This window comes from Zeugodacus cucurbitae, chromosome 6, assembly GCF_028554725.1.
Source record: "Zeugodacus cucurbitae isolate PBARC_wt_2022May chromosome 6, idZeuCucr1.2, whole genome shotgun sequence".
NCBI lineage: Eukaryota > Metazoa > Arthropoda > Insecta > Diptera > Tephritidae > Zeugodacus > Zeugodacus cucurbitae.
In genome coordinates this window covers 35,466,438-35,481,866 of record NC_071671.1, presented here as the reverse complement: position 1 = coordinate 35,481,866, position 15,429 = coordinate 35,466,438, and the positions used below count along the sequence as shown (strand labels likewise).

The 15,429-nt window shown below is 37.2% G+C and overlaps 1 protein-coding gene and 1 long non-coding RNA gene across 7 annotated transcripts in view; one reads left to right on the top strand and one right to left on the bottom strand.

The window, feature by feature from the left end:
- Positions 1 to 15,429, bottom strand: part of LOC105219909 (cyclic GMP-AMP synthase-like receptor) — a 100,574-nt gene that overhangs the window by 67,983 nt on the left and 17,162 nt on the right. Inside the window, exon 3 of one of the 6 annotated variants that reach the window (XM_054234250.1) lies at positions 10 to 8,191. The exons of the other annotated variants lie outside the window; for them this stretch is intronic. The gene's annotated coding sequence lies outside the window, so the exon portion shown is untranslated. Of the gene's footprint in view, positions 1 to 9; positions 8,192 to 15,429 lie in introns of those variants that run through there. 6 annotated transcript variants of the gene reach the window in all.
- On the top strand, positions 8,407 to 13,168 carry LOC128922721 (uncharacterized). The gene is made up of 3 exons (XR_008471911.1): positions 8,407 to 8,988; positions 9,045 to 9,196; positions 9,265 to 13,168. It is a non-coding gene; the product is annotated as an uncharacterized LOC128922721 (long non-coding RNA).

Sequence of the window (15,429 nt, the reverse complement as noted above, 5' to 3'; positions counted from 1 at the left end):
GTAAATTAATAATAAATAAATGAAAGTCACAATTTTGATGTTATAAGGACATAAGAAGGTGGGTCCTTGTGATATCTACTACAGCGGCCTTATAGAGGAGCGCAAATTCGGTGTGGGATTCGTGGTGGGAGAAAGACTCCGTCGTCGAGCCCTGGCATTCACTCCGGTGGATGAACGTCTAGCCACAATCCCCTTCAAAGCGAGGTTCTTCAACATATCGCTGATTTGCGCCCACGCCTCGACGGAAGAGAAGGACGAAGTGATCAAAGATACCTTCTATGAGCGCCTAGAACGTACCTATGAGCGCTCCCCCCGCCACGATGTCAAAATCGTGCTTGGCGATTTCAACGCTAGGGTGGGTAAAGAAGGTATCTTTGGCACAACAGTCGGAAAATTCAGTCTGAATGACGAAACAGCACCAAACGGTCTGAGGCTGATCGACATCGTCGGGGCCCGAAATATGGTCGTCTGTAGTACTAGATTCCAGTATAAGAAAATCCATCAAGCTACTTGGCTTACCTCGGATCGAATCACTCGCAACCAGATCGATCATGTTGTAATAGATGGACGACATGTCTCCAGTGTTTTTGATGTGCGTACGCTTCGTAGTCCCAACATCGACTCGAAACCATTGGCTTTCGGAAAAGCAAAAAAAGCAGCTGGTATGATGAAGATTGTCGTCTCGCAGTGGAGAGAAAACAGACTGCCTACCTCGCAATGTTGTGATCGACCGCAACACGAGCGGGATGGGAAAGATACCGAGAGCTGAAGAGGGAAGCGAGACGCATTTGCAGACAAAAAAAGAAAGAGGCCAAAATACGTGAGTATGAAGAGCTTGACAAGCTGGCCGACTGGGGTAATGCTCGAAAATTTTACGAAAAGATCCGGCGACTAATTGAAGGTTTCAAGACCGGAGCACACTCCTGTAGGACCCCCAAAGGTGATCTAGTGGTTGATGACCAGAGTATACTGTGTTTGTGGAGGGAACACTTCTCCAGCCTGCTGAATGGCAGTGAAAGTACAACACCAGGAGCAACAAGGCGGCTGGGGCCGCTGGACTGCCGACCGAGCTATTCAAATATGGCGGCGAAGAGCTGATAAGGTGCATGCATCAGCTTCTTTGCGGAATATAGTCGGAAGAAAGCATGCCCGACGTTTGGAATCTCAGTGTACTCTGCCCAATCCACAAAAAGGGAGACCCCACAATCTGCGCCAACTACCGTGGGATAAGCCTCCTTAACATCGCTTATAAGGTTCTATCGAGCGTACTGTGTGAAAGACTAAAGCCCACCGTCAACAAACTGATTGGACCTTATCAGTGTGGCTTTAGACCAGGATAATCAACAACTGACAGATATTCACCATGCGCCAAATCTTGGAGAAGACCCGTGAAAAGAGGATCAACACACACCATCTGTTTGTCGACTTTAAAGCTGCTTTCGACAGCACGAATAGGAGCTGCCTTTATGCCGCGATGTCTGAATTTGATATCCCCGCAAAACTAATACGGCTGTGCAAGCTGACGTTGAGCAACAACAAAAGCTCCGTTAGGATCGGGAAGGACATCTCCGAGCCGTTCGATACCATACGAGGTTTCAGACAAGGTGACTCGCAATCGTGTGACTTCTTTAACCTGATGCTGGAAAAAATAGTTCGAGCCGCAGAGCTAAACAGAGAAGATACAATTTTTTATAAGAGTGTACAGCTACTGGCGTACGCCGATGATATCGATATCATTGGAAACAACACCCGCGCCGTCTGGTGGTGAACAAGGACAAGACGAAGTATCTCCTGTCATCAAACAAACAGTCAGTGCATTCGCGTCTTGGCTTCCACGTCACTGTTGACAGTCATAACTTTGAAGTTGTAGATAATTTCGAATACCTAGGTACCAGCATCAACACCGATAATAATGTCAGACTTAAAATCCAACGCAGAATCACTCTTGCCAACAGGTGCTACTATGGACTGAATAGGCAATTGAAAAGTAAAGTCCTCTCTCGACGAACAAAAACTAAACTCTACAAGTCCCTCCTACTTTATGGTGTCCCGTCCTACTTTATGGTGCAGAATCGTGGACGGTATCAACATACGATGAGACGGCACTAGGAGTTTTTAAGAGAAAGGTTTTTCGGAAGATTTATGGTCCCTTAGACATTGGAACGGCGAATACCGCAGACGATGGAATGATGAGCTGTATGTGTTATTCGACGACATAGACGTAGTCCAACGAATAAAAAGACAGCGGCTACGCTGGCTAGGTCATTTTGTTCGAATGGACGAAAGTGCAGTACCCGCTGGTGGAAGCCGAGGAAGAGGGAGGCCTCCACTCCGATGGAAGGACCAGGTGGAGAAGGACCTATCTTCACTTGGTATTACCAATTGGCGCCAAACTGCCAGAAGGAGAGATGCGTGGCGCGCTGTTGTGGACTCGGCTATAACCGCGTAAGCGGTGTCTACGCCAATCAAGAAGAATAAGAAAAAGATGCACGTACGTGCAATGAACCGTTCAAACATCGCCGCCACTCATTTGAAAAGAAAATTTGAGGTGAGTGGATGTAAGTGCGTATTAATAATTTGTTACTGATATTATTTTATATTTATAGTACATTTTCTTTTTACAGATCGATACTATGTTGGACTGAGTGCTGCAGAGTATTTTAAATGAATAAAATTGCAGAAAATGGTTCTTGGAAGGCAAATCGAGCTGCAACGCACGTCTGGTGCGTACATGCAAACTCAAACGTGCAAAACCAAAACAGAACAAGGATTATGCCACTGGAGGCAGATGGGTGAATTAATAATATCCAACTTTACATATGTACATATGTATATACTATAACATAAAATCTTTTGTTAGAATATTCTTTCATATAAAGGTTACTTTTATCTTTTTATACTCTCGCAACAAAAGTTGCTAAAGAGAGTATTATAGTTTTGTTCACATAACGGTTGTTTGTAACACCTAAAACTAAAAGAGTTAGATATATAGTCATATATACCAAAGTGATCAGGGTGACGAGTAGATTTGAAATACGGATGTCTGTCCGTCCGTCCGTCTGTCCGTCTGTCCGTCTGTGCAAGCTGTATTTTGAGTAAAAATTAAGATATCTTGACGAAACTTGGCACCAAAAGAAGGTTAAGTTGGAAAATGGGCGGAATCGGACTATTGCCACGCCCACAAAATGGCGAAAACCAAAAACACATAAAGTGTCATAACTAAGCTATAAATGAAGATATAAAATTTGGAATAAAGGATCGCACTAGGAGGGGGCATATTTGGATGTAATTTTTTTGGTGAAGTGGGCGTGGCCCCGCCTCCAAATCTGCTATTTGTATATATTTCGCAAACCAATAAAACTATATAAACCAAACTTTCTGAAGTCGGTTCTTTTACGTACCCCACCACACACCATGAAAATAGTTGAAATCGGATAATAACCACGCCCACTTCTCATACAAAGTTTAGGTTGAAAATTACTAAAAGTGGGTTAACTAACTAACGAAAAACGTCAGAAACACTAAATTTTTCAGAAGAAATAGCAGAAGGGAGCTGTACTCAGATTTTTTTACGAAATGGAAAATGGGCGTGGTATCGTCCACTTATGGGTCAAAAACCATATCTCAGGAACTACTCTACCGATTCGAATGAAATTCGGTATATAATATTTTCTTGACACCATGATAACACGGACAAAAAATGGGCAAAAGCGGTTCACAACCACGACTACTTTCCTTATAACTCAATTTTGAATTCCATCTGATTCCTTCACTTTATCAAGTATACATAAGGAACCAATGAAGATAGCGGAATAAAACTTTACACAAATAGTGCATATCATCTCTGGCTTCACTTGTGAAAAAATTGTCGAAAACGGACCATAATTTTTCAAGGCCCCAGATATCGAACATGTTGAACTCAAAATACGGTGAGCTTTGACGGATTGATATCTATAATATTTACAATTGGATTATGATAACTAAAATACGATATGAAATGTCTTACATCTATTTTATCTATATTTCTCGCGAATACCGTATCAATAGTCGTATCTCCGTAGGATCGACGTTGGATCATTTCTTCCATTGATCATTTCTAATGAAAATTTCTCTCTGAGGTCAGCCAGTTTGGTTCAGCTTCTACATACACATGTGAGTATGTTTATACATACACATGCGAATATGTTCATATTTCAATCATACATATGCGTACACATTTTTCCGAAGTCGTATAACTTCAAAAAAATTTAATTTTATTGAAATAAAAAATTTACTGCCCCGGGTGAGGCTCGAGCCCACAACCTTAAGAAATTTGAAAAATTTTATTTTATTGAAATTAAATACAAACACATGACATGTGAATATGTAATACATACCCATGTGAATATGTCACCAACGAAAAGTAATACTTTCGATTTGCAAAGAAAGTACATGAAGACTGACTACAAGAAATGATCCTGTGAAGCATAGTCTTAACTTTTCAACGGCAAATGCAGAGAATTTCAACCAAAAGTCACATAAACTAGTTGAGAATTCGCAGAAATGAAACAGAAACGAAAGAAAAAAGAAAAAAATCAAAAGAACCATACGCATAATGTTCGCAAATTTGTTTACATGCATATGTGTGTAAATATGTGCACTTGTAGTACATTTCTTGTAAAATCTTCGTAGCCACGGACAACGAATGACCGCAAATAGTAATTTTTTTTTGCCACAGACTTATAATCAACTCATATTATTATGGATTGTTTTATGTCTTGATTCTTACTAAAATCAATTGTAGTTCATTAATATTTGGCATCATATATTAGTAGAATATTTAAATATATTTAATTATTTATATTTGCTAATAGTAAGTCAATACTATCCAATACATATTTTGAGCATTTATAATTACGGAGGGATCACTTAAAACGACTCTATAAAGCTCGATGTGTCGAAAAATTGATGGCCGCCTGCGCGACGCTACATTGCGTTGTTGGTAGAAAATCGGCTTGTCGTAAATATGTATGAGCATGCAAACATATCGACATAAATTTTTGGCGCTTGTTGTTTTTGTAGAACATTGCTTTTGATTTTTGGTGGTTGACAAACTTACGTGCACGCATATACAAATGTAAGTTTGTGTGTTTGTTCAATGACATATAAACATGTACATATGTATGTTTATGCATAATGTTGCTGTTGCGCAACAATTATCGCAACTTTTCCGAACTCGTATAAGAAGTATAACTTCAAAAATTTAATAATCATTAGCTGTCATCGATTGGCAAACTGCTATAGACAAGCCAATCGAACAAACTTTCCAAATTTTCATACGAACTGGCAGCACTGAAATCGAATTTTCTGCAACAAATTTAATTTTTATTAAAGTTTTTTATTCAATAAATTCAATACAAAAATAATTACGATTTATCTTCGCCTCATTTGTGTATAACAGTTTTTATTATTTTGACAGTAATTTGTCCTTTGAGCCGTTCAGAATAGTAAAATGGTTCTAAAATGTGTAAAACAAAACTTGGTAGCACTCAGCAAGCGGCGATAGAATTTTTAATGAGGTATTCGCATTAGGGCTCTTAAAATTATTCGATTAACCTGAAAACCGATTATTCGAATATCCGGTTTGTAACCGTTCGTACGAATATTAACCGGTTAGTACTATTCGATTAGTCGCAATGTTACGACTATTCGAATAGTCGTTCTACTGCGGTTATTCGAATAGTTAGACTGTCACTATTCGAATAAATGAAAATTGTTTGAAATCCAAACAACCTTTGATTTTTGTTTGTTTTTACTTGTGAAAATGTCAGTTGTGCTCATTTTTCCTGTATTTCACTTTTTTCAATAAAAATGGAAATTGAATGAACTTACACTATTCGAATAGTCGACAACGAACGGTTAACTGAATAGTCGGAAATGAGCGGTTAATCGAATAATCGAGACTGACGACGAATAGTGCAAACCGAATATTATTATTCGAATAATGCCCTATTCGGTTAATTTAGTTAATCGATTAGTCGCATACCAAGAGCATTAATTCGCATACTCTCCTGCACGAATTCAACTAGATAACTTTGTTGTTGCTTTCAAATGTAAAATTTTTGACAGGCGAGCAGCGCCCAAATATAGCGAGCAGAGAAGTGACCAATCGATGGCAGCTATTAGTAACTTAATATGTAAAATATGTAAATTTTGTCAATGTATAAATGATAGCCACAAAATTGTTTGTTAAAATTAAAGTTTACTTCATACTGAAATGCTAATATTTAAAAATTAATCTATAATATTTATTAACTAGCAGACCCGGCCACACGTTTTTGTGGCTAAGGTATACATTAAATTAAGTTGGTCAAATCTTGGCTTCGGCGACGATATGGATTACTCGAGGTATATTTATGTTACGCAGCATTATTACAACTCACACTACTTTTAATTGCAAAGTACAGGCAATTTTAAATAGTTTGGGATAATTGACTACGTCTCTCTCTCTCTTGGACCGAAATTCTAAATTGTCGCGTTAAGATCATCGATATTTTTTTTACCACCAATATAGGTCATTCAATCAGTCATTTATGGTTATCATATTGAGGTTTCATGTCAGGAAAACTTCTCTTTCGAGTCAATGAAGTGAAAGAAATCTGTTGGAAATGCTATTAATCCATCGAGGTGTCAACTGCCAACTGCTTCTACAATCGCAATTTGGTATTGTTGCAAAAACACTCATATGTTAGTTGTTAATTGGCGATACTTTATGTGTCGCCACAAATTTAGGAGTAATTTCAAGGCCGAATGTGCCGTATGTTTGCCTACTAACAGGTGCCAAGTCGCCCCTATTCCCGTTAACCTTGGTGGTGAAAATGAGTGAAATTGGTTCTGGAATTACATCAGCCCTCATATACTATATATGATGATTTTCTATTATACTTTATGTCGAATATATAGGTAAAATTGTGTGTTATCTTAATAAAATTACATCAATAAATTGCGAGAGTATAAAATGTTCGGTTGGACCCGAACTTAGCCTTTCCTTATTTGTTACAAATTGTTTTGGGCTATCGACACAACCTTATACAATTGAACAATAACAAAAATATTTTAACAAAGCAACAATGACAACCTTCAAATTATAATTTTTTGTTTTCTCTTTTATATTTTTCTTGTCAACTCGAATAAAATTCTCTTATTATTATCTTCCTCGAAATTTTTTCATATTTACTCACTTTCTAATCTTTTTCTGGCCTTCCACGAATATTTCAAGACTAAAATTAGCCAGATCGGTTTGGCCGTTCTCGTTTTTTTGCGGCACAAACGAACAGCAATGCATTTTTATATCATATTATTATCAAGCTACAATTATTTTTAATTCCGCACAGGACCATTCAAAAATATCAAAATTTTTAACTCGTGATATCTTTTGAATGGTATGTCAGAATCTAATAATTCAAAAAGTTATATAAAGGTTTTGAAGCGATCTTAAATAATAAATCATTTATTTCGATAAGGATTAATACTAAGGTATAAATAAAGAGCCTTTTCAAGTAGTGGTATTTTAATTAATTTTTTTATATAAAATCGCTTATTGTGACAAAACTAAAATAGTTAGAGATATAATGATAAGTTCTACAAAATTGTAGTACATCACTTTGTTATATCTTCAATCGTTTTCGCAGCATTCGCGATTAAAGAAACTTTTTTGGTATTTTTTTACATTATCGGAGTTTTGGTAAGGAACCCTATTTTTTTTTTTTAAACTAAATATAGCCTATGTCACTCAGGGATAGTATAGCTTTCCAACGGTGAAAGAATTTTTCAAATCGGTTCAGTAGTTTCGGAGCCTATTCGACACAAACAAACAAAAAAACAAACATTTCCTCTTTATAATATTAGTATAGATAATGTAAAATACCATAGTAATTTATAAATGTAAATGCCTCATACAATTAAATAAATAAAAATAAAAAAATTAAAACAAAAAACATAAATCTAAACAAAATAAAAGGTAACTGGTAGATGAACGAGGTGACTATTGAACCAAATATTAGTAACGAGGTGGTGAACATACCAATGACCACTTCCTGTGATGATGGCCATGGAAATGATGAAGCAAATAAACGACTTCAAATGGCTCTGCTAACCTCAGAGTGACTTGGGGCTTTCCAAGCGAGCAAGACGCACATAGGGATTTCCGTGGCTGAAATTCAAAAATGGCATGTTGTCTGATTTCAATGAAAATTTCACAGTTTGTTACCAACTATCTATACATTATTTTCCCAAAGTATTAGGATTCTATCTGCATCTATCTGCAAAGTTGGTGAATGTGGAGAACATCAAAATTAGCAAAAAATTTACTCAAAAGTCACATCAGTCACATTGATACAATAAAACAACTATTGACATTCAACTTTATTATTATTTTTCATTTATAATATGTATCAAAGAAAAAATTTGCATCAAAATCCATTTAAAAAAATAATGCATAAAAAATTTTGTGGAACAACATAATTTGGACGTCAAAATTTCAATGTTCTTCAAATTCAAAGTGGTGCATCTTTTTAGCGCTGTCTACCGCTGTCGACATACATATACCGAATTAAAGCCTGAAGTCTCAGCTAAAAAAAAAATTCAGCTGCCCCAAATTGCCCCCCTTGAAAAAAACAATGAGATACTCTAAAATGGCAAGTTACCGCCCAAAAGTATGCAATATATAGCGTACTTTATAAACGTTTCGGTATTTCTCCACTTCATGCTCGTATAAAATTTATGGAGTGCATTTTGCACATTGCGTACCGTCTTACTTTTAGAAAGTGGGGAATTACAAAGGACGTAAAGCTAGAGATGGAAGCAAATAAAGCAGCTATTCAAGACAATCTGAAACAAATACTGGGTATCAATGTAGACGTAGTGAAACAAGGAATGAGCACAACAAATGACGGGAATATGTCTAGACGATTTTTTGAAAATCCTGCTCTAACATCTGATGCAACTGGAGTAAACGAAGAACTGGTTTATCGCTTTAAAATTATATTGACCACAATCAATTGCAGGAAGTCGATTGATACAGACAAATTCTATAGATATTGTTTGGATACCGCCAAACTGTATGTTGACCTTTATGGCTGGTATTATATGCCCATAACTGTTCACAAAGTTTTAATTCATGGCAGCAAAATTATTTCAGAGGCTATTTTACCAATAGGTGAGTTTCCGTTAACCTTTTTTAATTTTATATCTTAATTTATGCAAGTTGTAATGTTTTTTCATAAGAATGTTATCTGAGGAAGCACAAGTAGCACGCAACAAGGATTACAGGAACTATAGGATGTATCATTCCAGAAGAGTTGGACTCATATCCACTAACGAAGATGTGATGTATCACTTATTAATGTCTTCGGATCCGTACATAAACATTTTTCGTACTAAAATACAATTAAACAAGTAAGGAAGGGCTAAGTTCGGGTGTAACCGAACATTTTATACTCTCGCAATTTATTTATTTAACTTTATTTATATTATATAATACACAATTTGACCCACATATTCGTCATATATATTGTATAAAGTCCATTGAAAGTTGGAAATCCTAATATTAAATTAGAAGCACCGAGGTCCTCATGTTCGATATATGGGGCCTTGAAAACCTAAGGTCCGATTTCGGCGATTTTTAGATATCTTCACTAGTGCTTACTTTATATATTGTAAAGTAAACGATTCAGATTGTCTTCAAAGTTCTGGTATATAGGAAGTAGGCGTAATTGTGAAGCGATTTGGCCTATTTTCATATTATATCATTCGGATGTAAGAAACCTATTACAAACCAAGTTTCATTGAAATCGGTCGAGTAGTTCCTGGGATATGGTTTTTGACCCATAATCATTTTTGGATTGTATTAGGAGATGGCTAAAAAAAAGGACTGCAGAAAGCTTGGTTTATATAGCTCTATTGGTTTGCGAGATATGTACAAAAAACTTAGTAGGGGGCGGGGCCACGCCCACTTCCCCAAAAAAATTACATCCAAATATGCCCCTTCCTTATGGCACTTTATGTGTTTTCGGTTTTCGCCATTTTGTGGGCGTGGCAGTGGTCCGATTTTGCTCATTTTCGAAAGCAACCTTCCTATGGTGCCAAGAAATAAGTGTGCCAAGTTTCATCAAAATATCTTAATTTTTACTCAAGTTACAGCTTGTACAGACGGACGGACGGACGGACAGACAGACATTCGGATTTGAATTCCACTCTTCACCCTGATCACTTTGGTATATATAACCCAATATCTAACTCCTTTAGTTTTGGGTGTTACAAACAACCGTTATGTGAACAAAACTATAATACTCTCTTTAGCAACATTTGTTGCGAGAGTATAAAAAATTAGAATGTCGCGAAGATGTAAAAAAGTTGCTAAAAGAGACTTGATAGAAGAGAATTTAATTGTATGGGAGGTGGGCGGATATTATTGAAATTTAACACCAACATATATAATGTCATAAAAATGCTATGTACCAAAAATCAGTGCTGTAGGTCAAAAATTAAGGTTCACCTTATATGGGAGGTGGGCGTAAAAGTGGGCGGATATTATTGAAATTTAAAACCAATATATATAATGTCATAAAAATGCTATGTACCAAAAATCAGTGCTGTAGGTCAAAAATTAAGTTTCACCTTATATGGGAGGTGGGCGTAAAATAGGGAGCGTGATTTTGATTTTTTCATTTTTTTCTTAATTGGAATCCAAAACAATGATGTACCAAATGTCATTGTCCTGCGAAAACTCCTTATATTTTTAGCCGCAGTATGCACTAGCAGAAACCTATGTGCGACGTGTTGTAAAAGAGGAGGAGGGTTAACCTTTTTCCTGATGCTAGAACCGGACCGAAGATGATGACCAAAGATTACCTTTGCTGGAGTCTGCCCCGTTGTTTCATGTAGAGCAGACCGATAAGCCATCAGGAACAAAGCTATATGGGTATCCCAATCCTTTTGATACTTGTCTACCACTTTCGTTAGATGTTCTTCCAAAGTTCGATTGAAACGTTCTACCATACCTTCGGACTGTGGATGTAAGGCTATTGTACGAGTTTTCTGTAGACCCAATTTGAGGCACATTTCCTGGATTAGAGCTGATTCGAAATTCCTTCCTTGGTCAGAATGTAATTCTATTGGAACACCATTCCCAATTATTGATGAATACATTCGCTACTGTTTCAGCTTCTTGATTAGGAATTGGGTATACTTCTGGCCATTTGCTGAAGTAATCCATAACCACCAAAACATATTTGTTTCCTAATTTGCTGGTGGGAAACGGACCGGCTACATCCATGGCAATTCGTTCAAATGGGGCACCCGAATTGTGCTGCTTCATCTGGCCGTGACTCCTGGATTTCGGCCCTTTGGTGTAATACACTCAGCACAATTAGCAATCCACTCCGTGACTGATTGCCGACAACCAACCCAATAAAATCTTTGCTTTAGTTTTTCCAAGGCTTTTGTGATTCCCATGTGCCCTCCACTTGGGCCGTTATGCATCTCCTTGAGAACATCAGGAATTCTTACTTTCGAAACGATTATAAGAGCTCGGGAACTTTGTCCATCTTCTCTTTCCCATACTCGATGCAAGCAGCCAGATACCAACTTTAAACTGTTCCACTGTTCCACAGTTCCAAATCTGGATCTTTTTGCTGACATTTTCGTAATTCCTTAGGATCCAAGCCTTCTGTGGAAGTTATTGTCATTAATCGGACATCTATAATGTCTTCATTAGCTTCAGCTCTGGAACAATGTCTACATTCTAAATTACAAGGACGACGGGACATCGCGTCCGCATTCCCATGACTACCATGACTACCTTTGCGATGATCTATAGAGAAGTCATAACTTTGGAGTCTCTCAATCCACCGTGCCAACTGTCCTTCTGGATTCTTGAATTGCAGAAGCCATTTCAATGCTGCGTGATCTGTCCTTACTCGAAATCGCTGTCCATAAAGGTACTTATGGAAATGTTTGATGCACTTCACCAATGCCAGTAATTCTCTTCGCGTTACGCAATAATTCTTCTCTGGCTTATTTATCGTCTGGCTATAATACGCGACCACTTTCTCATTCCCGTCAATCACTTGTGATAGAACGCCTCCTATTGCATAGCCACTAGCATCTGTGTCCAAGATGAACGTTGAGCCTGGAACTGGATATGCTAACATTGGCGCAATACATAATCTCTCCTTCAGAGTTTGGAACGCCAATTCCTGTTCCTCATTCAATTTAAAGACTTTGTTCTTCTTCGTGAGTTCATGGAGGATACTAGCCACGCTGGCGAAATTTGGAACGAATCGTCGGTAATAGGTACATAGTCCAACTAAACTCCGCAATTCTTGTAAATTTTTAGGTCTGGGCCAATCCTTTACTGCCTCTATCTTTTCCTGAGCTGTACAAATTCCCTTCGTTGTCACTTTGTGTCCTTTTTTTGTTGGGACAACTTTGTTGTTAAGCGTGTCTCCTGCGCTTCAAACTGGGATTTCATCTCCGATGACATCTGGGACACTGCAGACACTGTTAAATCTTTATTTCTAATTTAACAAACTTAACACTTTATTACTCGTTGTACAAGTTTACAACTTCTTACTTCTAATTTCTTGCACTTTACTCGGCAACTCTCTAATTAGAACTATGTGTTGCCCGATTGTTAGCAAGTTATCGTCATTCGAACATTCTGGCAACTACGAATATCGATGTCTGGATAAATCTGGCAAGTTATCGATTTCGTTGTTGATTCTAGTTTATTCTAGCATACATGTTCGTCACAATATCAAGTTGCTTGCAGCCTATGTCATGGCTTTCAATTAATGTCAATTTTGAAAATTAGTTCGTGTGATCAACTTGAAAGCAAGCTCTTTCCAGTGTAACGACAGCGTAAGAAATAATTAAGAAATAATTAAATTCAATATTTATCGTGATATTTGGATCGCGATCTATATTGAATATTGATGGGTTGCGGATGAATACTTCGCTAGACGTTCAATATATATTATGTCAATATTTATACGATCCTAGTTGTGTTTTCACAAGAAAAATATTGAAAAAATTAATATGTTTATTTTTTCGTACATTTTTTTTTGGCTCTTGTTTTTGGTCTCACAGCAATGCATTATATGCATCCAATATTTGGTCGTTATCAAAAAAACCTTTGACAGACTTTGACTATATTAGAATATTGTAACGGATTTCCAAAATCTGTCGTTCACGCTGAAACTCTACTCTGAGTTCGATCATTAGATTGTTATAGTCATACTTTAATGGCTATATACATCTAGATACATCTATCATGTTATCGATTTCGATTGTCAATTCTAGTTTGTTCTGGTACCTTTTTCGTTACATTATGAAATATAATTAATAATAATTAATAATTTGGTAGAACTAACTGAAAATATTGGGTATAGTGGGTCGCAGTACTGAAAGTGCACGTGGAGTTTTGGGTCTTTCATCCGTGACCTTGGTATAGGTTATTCCCCGAATTGTGCAAGAGGTATGTATGCATTGCTAAATGATGAATCTCACGATCACACGTACACAAGAGTTTCGGGTACTTTTGCCAATTCGCCCTTAAGAATCGCATAGAAACTTTCATTGAAACTGCTAGTACCGCTCCCCAGCTTTTTACCGATGAACTCGCCGATACCTGACTTGCAGGGTATGGTCCAGTGGTTACCAGTAAAAAAAGCTTCTATTATTTTTGTGGCCACTCTTGCTCTAGCATCAGGAAAAAGGTTACCACTTCTCCTTTTTTACAACACGTCGGTGTGATTATCTTGCTCGCTCAATATCATTGATTTTAGCGCAAAATGCTGCATATGTCTTTCTGCTCTAATTTTTTTATGTTTTGGAAAGTCACAACCCAGTCTGTGGTTAGCAGAGCCATTTGAATTCGTTTGTTTACTTCATCATTTCCATAGTCACCTCTTAGTCACAGGAAGTGGTCATTTATGTGGTCACCGCTTGCTATCGGTTACCTTTTATTTCGTTTAGAAATAATCTAAACGAGTTAGATATAGGGTTATAAATACCAAAGTGATCAGGGTGAAGAGTGGAGTTCAAATCCGGATGTCTGTCTGTCCGTCCGTCCGTCCGTCCGTCTGTGCTAGCTGTAACTTGAATAAAAATTAAGATATCTTGATGAAACTTGGATCACTTGTTTCTTGGCACCATAGAAAGGTTGTTTTCGAAGATGAGCAAAATCGGACCACTGCCACGCCCACAAAATGGCGAAAACCGAAAACACATAAAGTGCCATAATTAAGCCATAAATAAAGCTATGAAAATAAGATTTGGTACAAAGGATTGTTTTAGGAAGGGGCAATATTTGGATGTAATTTTTTTGGAAATTGGGCATGGCCCCGCCCTCTAATAAGTTTTTTGTACATATCTCGTAAACTACTAAAGCTATATCAACGAAATTTTCAGGAGTCGTTTTTGTTCAGGCATTTCCTTATATAGTCCCACCCATAGCCCACCTCACATACAATGGTTATGTTTAAAACGACTAAAAATGCTTTCAGTAAGGGAAAACACCAGAAACCTTAATTGTCATTATAAAGAAGGTGCAGAAGGGCTCCACCCAAATTGGTATACAAAATTGTAAGTGGGTGTGGCTCCGCCCACCTATGGGTCAAAAACCATATCTCCGAAACTACACGACCAATATCAATGAAATTTGGTTCGTAATATTTTCCTTGCATCCCAATGATCGGTTCACAACCACGCCTACTTCCTATTTACCAGAACTTTGAAGTCGACCTGAATAGTTTACAATATTTAAAGTAATCACGAGTGAAATATCGGAACAGAACTTTGCATAAATACTGCACTTATAGTTTGGCAGTCCCTTTCTAAAAATCGCCGAAATCGGACCATAGGTCTTCAAAGCTCCATATATCGAACATGAGGATCTCGGTGCTTCAACATAATAATAAGGTTTCCAACTTTCAATGGACTTTATACCATATACATATGTGGGTCTCAACTAGGGATGGCAACGATTAATCATTTGATTAAATTATTCGATTATTTTCATTCAATTTACGATTTAATTGCATCGAAACACCTTTTTTAATTACTCGACTATTACTCGAGTAATTGCAAAATAATCGCAAACAGCATTTTGAAATTTAATACATTTTATGTTCATCTAAGTTAGCGTACAAGGGTCGAAATTGGTCGCATCAGTCATTAATGACTGGAAACGGTGTAAACATAGTTAAATTCTCATATGTCAACGTAGTTTAATATCAACAAATGAATGTCTGGTAACACTGCATTTACAGTTAAGTCAAACGCATTTTACGTTCAGTCGTTTGAAGAGAAATGGCGCCAGTTAAAAGCGGAGTGTGGACATTTTTTAATAAAATAAGCAATAACTACGTTAAATGTCAACTTTGCTGC